This window comes from Phyllostomus hastatus, unplaced genomic scaffold (assembly GCF_019186645.2).
Source record: "Phyllostomus hastatus isolate PE091 unplaced genomic scaffold, TTU_PhHast_1.1 phas_scaffold_501, whole genome shotgun sequence".
NCBI lineage: Eukaryota > Metazoa > Chordata > Mammalia > Chiroptera > Phyllostomidae > Phyllostomus > Phyllostomus hastatus.
The window spans coordinates 1,188,506-1,198,870 of record NW_025334033.1 but is presented as its reverse complement, the minus strand read 5'-3'; the positions used below and the strand labels follow the sequence as shown (position 1 = coordinate 1,198,870).

The window sequence follows — 10,365 nt, the reverse complement described above, 5'->3', positions numbered from 1 at the left end:
ATGCATATAGGGTATATGTGAGTTCATTTAATCCTCACAACAACCCTACAAGGTAAGTAATAATACTGTCCATTTTACAGATGGGGACACAGAATCCCAGAGGTAAGGAACTTGCCCAGAGCCTTTGAGGCAGAGTTAACAGTTGAGATTTCAAATCCTGGCTCTGCTAATTACTAGTTTATAAACTTGGACAATACTAATATTATGATTATTGTTATTAAAAAGAGAAAAAAATGGAGGACTTCTGGCCAAGATGGAGGCGTAGGTAGGTAGATATGCTTTATTTCCTTGCATAACAAAAGACAATAATAAATTTAAAAACAAAAACAAACAGAAATGACAGAAAATCAAACTATGGATGTTTGACAGCCAAGGAGTTAAAGAAGAAACATTCACCCAGACTGGTAGCAGGGGCAGAGATAGGCAGCCTGGGCAGTGAGGACACACAGCAAAGTGGCTGCTAGAGGACCAGGCAGTCCCACAATAATGTGCAGATAAACCAGGAGGAACAACTGGGAAGCAAGAGAGACCATGCAATACAGGTTTCCAACTCAGGGAAATAAAGCCACAAAACCTCTGGCTGTAAAAAGCTGTGGGAGTTGTGGCAACAATCTCACAGGAGATTCTGTACTCATGGGGTCCTAAAATGTACACAAACACACCCACCCAGGAATCAGCAACACAAGGGCCCAATTGCTTGTGGGTAGCAGAAGTGACTGTAAGTCACCTGAGAGATGAGCAAGCAGCACTGTTCTCTCTCTGACCCCTCCCCCACAGGTAACACCACAAGGCAGTAAAGTGGGTTGCCCTACCCTGGCAAATACCTAAAGCTCTGCTCCTTACAACTTACCAGGTATGCCAAGACTAAGAAATATGGCCCAAATGAAAGAATAAAACAACACTCTAGAAAAATAACTAAGTGACAAGGAGATAACCAAATTATCAGATGCAGTTCAAAACAATGGTAATCAGGATACTCACAGAAATTATTGAGTATGGACACAAAATAAAGAAGTAAAGGCTACACAAACTGCAATAGAGGAAAATATATAGGGATCAAACAGTGAAGGGAAACTGAGACTCCAATCAATGACTTGGAACAGAAGGAAGAAATAAACATTTAACCAGAACAGAAAAAAAAAACAAGAATTCAAAAAAAATGAGGAAATGCTTAGGAACCTCTGGAACAACTTTAAATATACCAACATCTGAACCATAGGGGTGCCAGAAGGAGAAGAGGAAGAGCAACAAACTGAAAACTTACTTGAAGATGAAGGAAAACTTCCCCAGTCTGGTGAAGGAAATAGACATACAAGTCCAGGAAGCTCAGAGTCCCAAAGAAGTTGGACCCAAGAAGGAATGTACCAAGACACATCATAATTAAATTACTTAAAATTAAAAATGAGGAGAGAATCTTAAAAGCAGCAAAAGGAGACAGTTACCTACAAAGGAGTGCCTATAAGACTTTCAGCTGATTTCTCTAAAGAAACCTTGCAGGTAAGAAGGGGCTACAAAGAAGTATTCAAAGTCATGGAAGGCAAGGACCTACATCCAAGATTGCTCTATCCAGCAAAGCTATCATTTAGAAGGGGAGGGCAGATAAAGTGCTTCCCAGATAAGGTCAAGTTAAAGGAGTTCATCAGCACCAAGCCCTTATAATATGAAATGTTAAAGGGACTTATCTAAGGAAAAGAAGATAAAAAGCATGTACAGTAAAATGACAGCAAACTCACAATTATTAACAACCACACCTGAAACAAAACCACAAACAAACTAAGCAAACAACTAGAAGAGGAACAGAATCACAGGAATGGAGATCACATGGAGGGTTATCAGTGGGGAAGGATAAGGGAAAAGGTACAGGAAATAAGAAGTATAATTGGTAGGTACAATATAGACAGGGAGACGTTAAGAATAGTATAGGAAATGGAGAAGCCAAAGAACTTATATGTTCCACCCATGAGCATGAAATAAGGAGGGGGACTGCTGGAGGGAGGGGGTCAGAGCAGAGGAGGACAAAGAAAAGAAAAAAATGGGACAACTGTAATAGCATAATCAATAAAATACACTTTTGAAAGGTGAAAATAATGAAGATTTCAGTGATAAAATAAAAATAACATTGTAATAATTGGGTAAGAAATGCTAAACTGCTGGACTTAGTATGAATGGAAAGAAAATAAATGAAGAGGTATTTAAGGCAGATAATCAACAGCCCAATGACAGAGTAGATACTGAAAATAAGGACTTGTCATAGGTGACTTTGAGTTTCCTGGCTTGGATAACTGAATACATACTGACGTCAGCTGCTGATATCAAGAAAATAGAGATGATTGCTAGATATAATTAGCTCTATTTTAGGTATGTTGGGTTTAGTCTGTAACACATACAGCCTGGTAAGCCTGTATAAATTTATCATGAGTGCTAAGGAAAAAGATCTGGAAATATAGGTTTAGGAAATTGGTATTTAGTTTGGTAATTGAACACAGGGTATGAATGAAATGGTCTAAGGAAATATTTTGAGAAAGAAAAGCACCAGGCCTTAAGAACTCCCAAGGCCACCATCACTCAAAGATGAGATGTGGAAGAAGTGTCCATATAGGAAGTAAGACTCAAGATTCTAACCTCTTCACTAGGGCTATAACCATCATATCAATAAGTCAGAAGCAGTTTATGCTTTGGCACTTACCTGGGTTTGCTATGTTTGTGGTTAACCTCTCAGATTCAACACCCTGCCATTCCTTCCTTCAGTTCTTCCCGTAATCACTGTAATTAGGCCTCTTTTTCTGCCCTTGTAGAACCTAGCTATAACCCTCAACTTCCTTTTTACTCTTGCAGTATTCTCCTAGAAGTTCTGCTATGCTGGAACTACATTTCCAAGAATCCTGTTTCCTGTACAATTTAGTGTAGAAGTGGCCAAAAAAGGAGTTTACACAAGACCTGGAAAAGAATCAGCAGCCTTTAAGCTGAGGGTCATTGTGGTGAGAGGTGGTGACAGGAGCCAATGTCTGGCTCTTCTTCTTCCTCCTCCTCCCTTCTTCTTTTCAATCCTCACCTGACGATGTGTTTATTGATTTTAGAGAGAGGAGAAGGGAGGAAAAGAAACATGGATGTGAGAGAAACATTGATCAGTTGCTTCTAGCAAGCACCCCAAACAGGGACTAACCCACAAACCAGGCCATGTGCCCTGACTGGGAATTGAACCTGTGATCTTTCAGTTTACAGGATGCTCCAACCGAGCCACACTGGCCAGGGTTGTCAGCTCTTCTTTACCACAGACCAGGCTGGCCAATGGTGGTTGCAGGCCCACCACAGACACTTGGCAGCAGACCCACAGAAGCTGTGTTTACATAGGGGCATGGCCTCCCATGGCTCTCCCTACAAGATTTCCCTCTGCAGTCTCATTCAGTAGTTGGATGTGCCTGGCTTCTCAGATTGACTGGCTGCTGACTCGACTTCCTCCTGGACCTTCATGCCCACAGCCCCTGTGACAACTGCATAAGGTCTAATTTATACAATAAATCCCTTGTCTGTAACTCATAAAGATTCTACCCCCGATTGAACCATGACTGATATATTCCTTCCTGTCTCCAAATTCTGACTTCCATGCCTCATATTCTAATAAAGAATAGCACAATTTCCAGTATTTCACTGAAAGGTGAGGCAGTCCTTATAATAGTTGGGAAGGAGGAATAAAAATATATTATGAAGATAAAAATAAAAACTAATGGAATATGAAAAACATACAAAAGGGTCAAATTCAAGGTATTTGAAGACTTTTTAGAGACAAATGACTGAAAAAGAGATAAGATACAAATGAGCTATTATCAGTAGAGAAAAGGGGAACAAAAATACTGCTACCACAAAGAATAAAAAAATAAGAGTTCCTCTTTTTTTCCAGCTGGAACCATGGAGGGTGCAGAAGAGAAGGTTCCTGCCAGACCAGAAACCCTTAAGAAAAAGCAAAGGAATTTCACAAAGCTGAAAATCAAGCACCTGAGAAAGAAGTTTGCCCAAAAGATGCTTCAAAAGACAAGGAGGAAGCTTATCTATGAAAACGCTAAGCACTATCATAAGGAATATAGGCAGATGTACAGATCTGAGATTTGAATGGCTATAATGGCAAGAAAAGCTGGCAACTTCTATGTACCTGCAGAACCCAAATTGGCATTTGTCATCAGGATCAGAGGTATCAATGGTGTGAGCCCAAAGGTCTGAAAGGTGCTACAGCTTCTTCACCTTCACCAGATCTTCAATGGCACCTTTGTTAAGCTCAAGAAGGCTTCAATTAACATGCTGAGGACTGTGGGGTATATATACCCCCATATATTGCATGGGGGTATCCTGAAGTAAATTAATTAATCTACAAGCGTGGGTATGGGAAAAATCAACAAAAAAAGAATTGCCCTACAGATAATGCATTGATTGCTCGATCTCTTGGTAATTCTGGTATCATCTGCATGGAAGATCTGATTCATGCGGTCTGTACTGTTGGAAAATGCTTCAAAGAGGCAAACAACTTCCTGTGGCCCTTCAAATTATCTTCTCCACGAGGTGGAATGAAGAAAAAGAGTACCCATTTTGTAGAAGGTGGAGATGCTGGTAACAGGGAAGACCAGATCAACAGGTTTACTAGAAGGATGAACTAAGGTATCTACCATGTTCATTTTTGTAATCTGGTCAGTTAATAAACAGGAACTACTTTAAAATTGATGATAAAAAAAGAAAAAATAAACATTACAAATAATTTGAGTAATTTGAAAATTTGAATGAAATGAATTACTAAAAAAATACAAGCTATCAACAGTGAATCAAGAGAAAGCTTACATAATTCAATCCAATGAACAATAAATAATTTAAATCTGTAGTTAAACTTTTCATAAAGAAAATGCCTGGTGCTGATGACTTTATAGGCAAGTTCTACCAAGAAAAAAGATAAACAAATTTTATATAAACTTTTCAAACAAACATATAAAAGAAAAGCTCTTTACTCATTGTACGAGGGTAATATAACTTCGATATCAAAACCAGACTAGAATAGATTAAAAAATAAAAAGTCTAGACTCAAAATAGCACCACTTGTGACCCACAGACACAAAATCCTAAATATTACACAAGTGAATCCAGCAATGTAGAAAAATATATACTCCCTGACCAAGTAAGGTTTGTACCAAGAAGGCAAATTTGGTTTATTAATCAAAAGTTGAGTGCTCTAATCATCACATTATCAAATTAAAGAAGAAAAATCATTTGCCATTTCAATTAATACAGAAATAGCATTGGATACAATTTAATACCTTTTCATGATAAAAACTCAAAACAGGTTTGGAATGTAAGAGCACATGTATATAAAAACCATACAATAATCTCATTTAATATTGAAATACTGAAAATATTTCCATCACATACAGGAATAAGAAAAGGGTATTTGCTATCATCACTTCTACTCAGCATAGCAGAGGCCCTAACTAATTCAGACAACAAAACAAAATATAAAAGGATTGAAAAGACACAAAAATAGTCATTTTGTACATAGAAAACCCAAAGAAATCAACAATTAGAATGAGTTTTCCAAATGTCAGATACAAAAATGTATATAAAATAGCCTATTGTATTTGTATTACCAACCACAGTTATCAAATGTAATCTTTAAAATTATACTATTTATAATAGCAAAACACTATGAAGAACTATCTGGACTTATTGGTCTAATAAAATATATGACTTCTTATGAACTGTATATAATTGTATTAAAATATATTGAAGAAAACCTAAATAACTGAAAAAATCATGGATAAGAAGATTTAGTTACAAAGATGTCTACTCTTCCTAAATTGATCTATAAATTGAATATAATCCCAATAAAAATTCCAAATTTTTCATGGAAATTTGCAAGTTAATTCTAAAGTGTAAATGAGCTACTTGTTAGGAACAACATGAAAGAGACTTGTCTGATCAGATACTGACTTTTAGAAAACTGTAAGACAATGTGGTACTGGCACAGAAATAAACAGACCAGAATAAATAACAACTGGGAACTCAAAAACAGCCCTACATATATATGAAAACTTGGTTTAAGGTACATTGGGCTGTAAAGATCAGTGGTTAAGAATGGATTCTTCAACAAAAGGTGATGGGTCAATTAATTAGTCATTATGAAAAAAAACAATATGCCTATACTACAATGTAATAAAAAGTCATAATGAAAGAAAAGAATAAAATGATAAAAATTCATAAAAGAAGAGAGGAAATGTCTTTATGACTTCAGGGTAGAGAAGGACTTCTTAAAACATAAATTGCACTAACCATAAAAGAAAAGATTGCAAACTCAGTAACACTGAATTTAAGAGCTCTGTTCAAAAAAGATCCAATTCAGAAAGTAATAAGACAAGCTAAAAAACTGTTAGATGTTTGAAGCACATAAAATGACAAAAGAAAACTTCTAGTCAAGATGGAGGCATCGGTAGGTACACTTTGCCTCCTGGCACAACCACAATAATTACAAATAACCTCAAAACAAGTAACACCCAGAACTGCCATAAAATCAAACTATATGGATGTCCAACAACCAAGAATTTAAAGAAGCCATATTAATCCAGACGGGTAGAAGGGACGGAGATGTGGAGTAGGGGCAGAGAGGCGAGGAGAAGCGGTGTGGTGCGGAGAGGCTGTGGCGGTGGCAGAATGGGCAGTCCCACATTCACCTGTGGTGGATAAAAATCAGGAGGGATACCCTAGGAGTGAAGGATCCCAGCCCCAAGCCAGACTGCACAGCCCCAGGTTAATAAATCCCCATAACTTCTGGCTGTAAAAAAGAGTGGGGTTGGGAAGAAACTGCTGGCGTCTTAGGAGAGTCTGTTTTAAGGGCCTACACAGACTTAGAACATATACAAATCAACCCACTCTGGAATTTATCACCAGGGTAACAGCTGAAGGGCACCAGTCACATATGAGAAGTAGAAAAAGTGATTAGAAAAGGGGCAAGTACAGGGCAAACCTCCAGAAGCCAGGCAGCAGCACAGTCCCCTCCCCAAGCCTTCCCCACACACAGAGCCACAAAGCTGAGAAGCAGGTTGCCCCAGGCTGGCAAATAACCAAGGCTCCCCGCCATACAACTTAACAGGTGCACTAAGACAGAGAGTCAAAGCAGCTCTACCTAATACACAGAAACAAACACAGGGAGGCTGCCGAATTGAGGAAACAAAGAAATATGGCCTAAATGGAATGGAGAGAGCCAACCTATCAGATGCAGTTCCAAGCACAGGTGATCAGGATGCTTAGAGAACTTACTGAGTATGGCAAAAACATAAAGGAAGAAATGAAGGCTACACTAAGTGAAATAAAGAAAAATCCACAGGGAGCCAACACTGAAGGAAGGAAGCCAGGATTCAAATCAATCATTTGAAACATAAGGAAGAAATAAACATTCAACCAGAACAGAAAGAAGAAACAAGAATTCAAAAAAAAAGGATAGTATGAGAAGACTCTGGGACAACTCCTAAAGTGCCAACATCTGAATCATAGGGATACCAGAAGGATAAGAGGGAAGAGCAAAAAATGTGAAAACTTTATCTGCCCTTCCACTCTAAATGATAGCTTTCCTGGATAGAGTAATCTTGGATGTAGATCCTTGCCTTTCATGACTTGGAATACTTCTTTCCAGGCCCTTCTTGCCTGTAAGGTCTCTTTTGAGAAATCAGCTGAAAGTCTTATAGGCACTCCTTTGTAGGTAACTGTCTCCTTTCCTCTTGTTGCTTTTAAGACTCTCTCTTTATCTCTAATCTTGGGTAACTTAATGATGACGTGCCTTGGTATGTTCCTCTGAGTCCAAATTCTTTGGGACTCTCTAATAAGGTCAAGCTAAAGGAGTTCATCATCACCAAACCATTATTACATAAAATGTTAAAGGGACTTATCTAAAAAAAAAGATAAAAAATATGAACAGTCAAATGACAACAAACTCACAACTATCAACAAATGAACCTAAAAACAGAAAAGCAATGAAAACAGAAACTAAGCAAATAACTAGAGCAGGAACAGAATCAGAGAAATGGACATTACATGGAGGGTTTTCAGTGGAGAGGGGAAAGGGAGGAATGGGAAAAGGTGCAGGGAAGAAGCGTCATTGGCAGGCATAAAATATACAGGGAGAGGTAAAAAATGGTATAGGAAACAGAGAACTCAAAGAACTTATATGTACAACCCATGGACATGAACTACGGTGGGGGGAATGCTGAAGGGCTGGGGGTGGAGGGGGGATAAAGGGGGGGAAACTGGGAAAACTGTAATAGCATAACCAATAAAATATACTTAATAAAAAAAAAGAAATGTGAAAACTTATTTGAAAAAGTAACGAAAGAAAACTTCCGTAATTTGGCAAAGGAAGTAGAAATACAAGTCCAGGAAGCACAGAGTCCCAAACAAATTGAACCCAAAGAGGACCATACTAAGACACATCATATTTAAAATACCAAAGGTTAAAGATAAAGACAGAATCTTAAAAACAGCAAGAGAAACACAGAGTTACCTACAAAAGAGTTCCCATAAGACTATCAGCTGAGTTATTTATAATAGCCAAGTGCTAGAAACAGCCTAAGTACCCATCAGTAAATGAGTGGATCAAAAATCTGTGGTACATTTACACAATGGAATACTACGCAGCAGAAGAAAGAACTCCTACCCTTCACAATGGCATGGATGAAACTGGAGAGTATTATGCTAAGTGAAATAAGCCAGGAGGTAAAAGACAAATACCATATGATCTCACCTATAAGTAGAACCTAATCAACAAAACAAATGAGTAAAATAGAACCAGAGACATTGATATAAAGAACAAACTGACAGTGGCCAGAGGGGTAGGAGGAGAGGGATAACAGGGGAAGGGGCAAGCCAAGGAACATAGATAGAGGACTCATGGACACACACAATTGGGGGGGATGGACTGTGGGAGTTGCAGGGGACAGGGCAAGGTAGAACAATGGGAGAAAGGTGGGACAACTGTAAGTGAACAAAAATTTAAAAAAAGACTATCAGCTGATTTCTCAAAAGAAACTTTGCAGGCAAGAAGGGACTAGCAAGAAGTATTCAAAGGCATGAAAAGAAAGGACCTACAACCTAGATTACTCTATCCAGCAAAGCTATCACTTAGAATGGAAGAGTAGACAAAGTGTTTCCCAGACAAGGTAAAGCCTAAAGGAGTTCATCAGCACCAAGCCATTATTACATGAAATGTCAAAGGTAGTTATTTATGAAAAAGATCAGAATTATGAACATTAAAATGACAACTCACAACTATCAACAACTGAATCTTTATAAAAAAATAACAAAACTAAGCAAACAACCAGAACAGATATAGAATCATAGATATGGAGATCATTTGGAAGTTTATCTGGTAGGAGGGGGAAAAGGGAAAATGGCAGAAAGGTACAGGCATTCAGAAGCATAATTGGTAGGTATAAAAATAGACAAGGGGATGTTAAGAATAGTATAGGAAATGGAGAAGCCGAAGAACTTACATGTATCACCCCAGGACATGATCTAAGGGAGTGATTGCTAGAGGGAGTATATATCCCTCTAGAGGGATATCAGGAGCAGGGCAAAGGGGGAAATATTAGGACAACTGTAATAGCATAATCAATAAAATATACTTTTAAAAATAACAAAAGATTAGTATACAGGGATACATAAATAAGTTCTATAAATCAATTGGAATTCCAGCCAGAATGGACAAAAGCACAAAGAATCATTTTTACCATGAGAAAATATTAGTGGCTTGTAAATATATGAAAAGATCCTCTAGCCCATATAAGCAAGAGTAACATAAATTAAGATCATAGGAGGGAGGTATCATTCTAACCTCCTGTATTTGCAACCCCTTAAAAGTAAGACAACATCCAATACAGAGGAGGATGAGGAGCATTGGGAAGACTCATCCACAGGTAAGAGACATAAATTGGTGCAGCCATTTCGGAAATGTTTGGTATTTCTCAATAAAGTTGAGCACCTGTATACTTTATAACCCTGCAATCCCATACTTGTGCCAATATTCTTAAACAATGGTTCTCACATATTAGTGTGCATCGGAATCACTGGGAGGGTTTGTTAAACACAGATTGCTGGACTCTTCCTTAGACTTTCTAATTCAGGGATTGGGGCCTAAAAACCTGCATTTCTAGGAAGTTCCAGGTAATGCTAATGCTCTGAAAATATGCTATAAAGGTAACTCTTGTACTTACACATCAGGACATGTACAAAATATTAATAATGTATTCCCTTGTTAGAAAAATGAAAAACAAAACCCAAATATCCTTTTAACAGTAGGATGCGCATACTGGCATAATCATACACTGAGATATTTTACAGCTATGA

General features: G+C 37.9%; 1 pseudogene; it reads left to right on the top strand.

The window, feature by feature from the left end:
* The first annotated feature begins 3,903 nt into the window (after positions 1-3,903).
* Positions 3,904-4,646, top strand: LOC123808749 (annotated as a pseudogene).
* Positions 4,647-10,365: the final 5,719 nt, after the last annotated feature.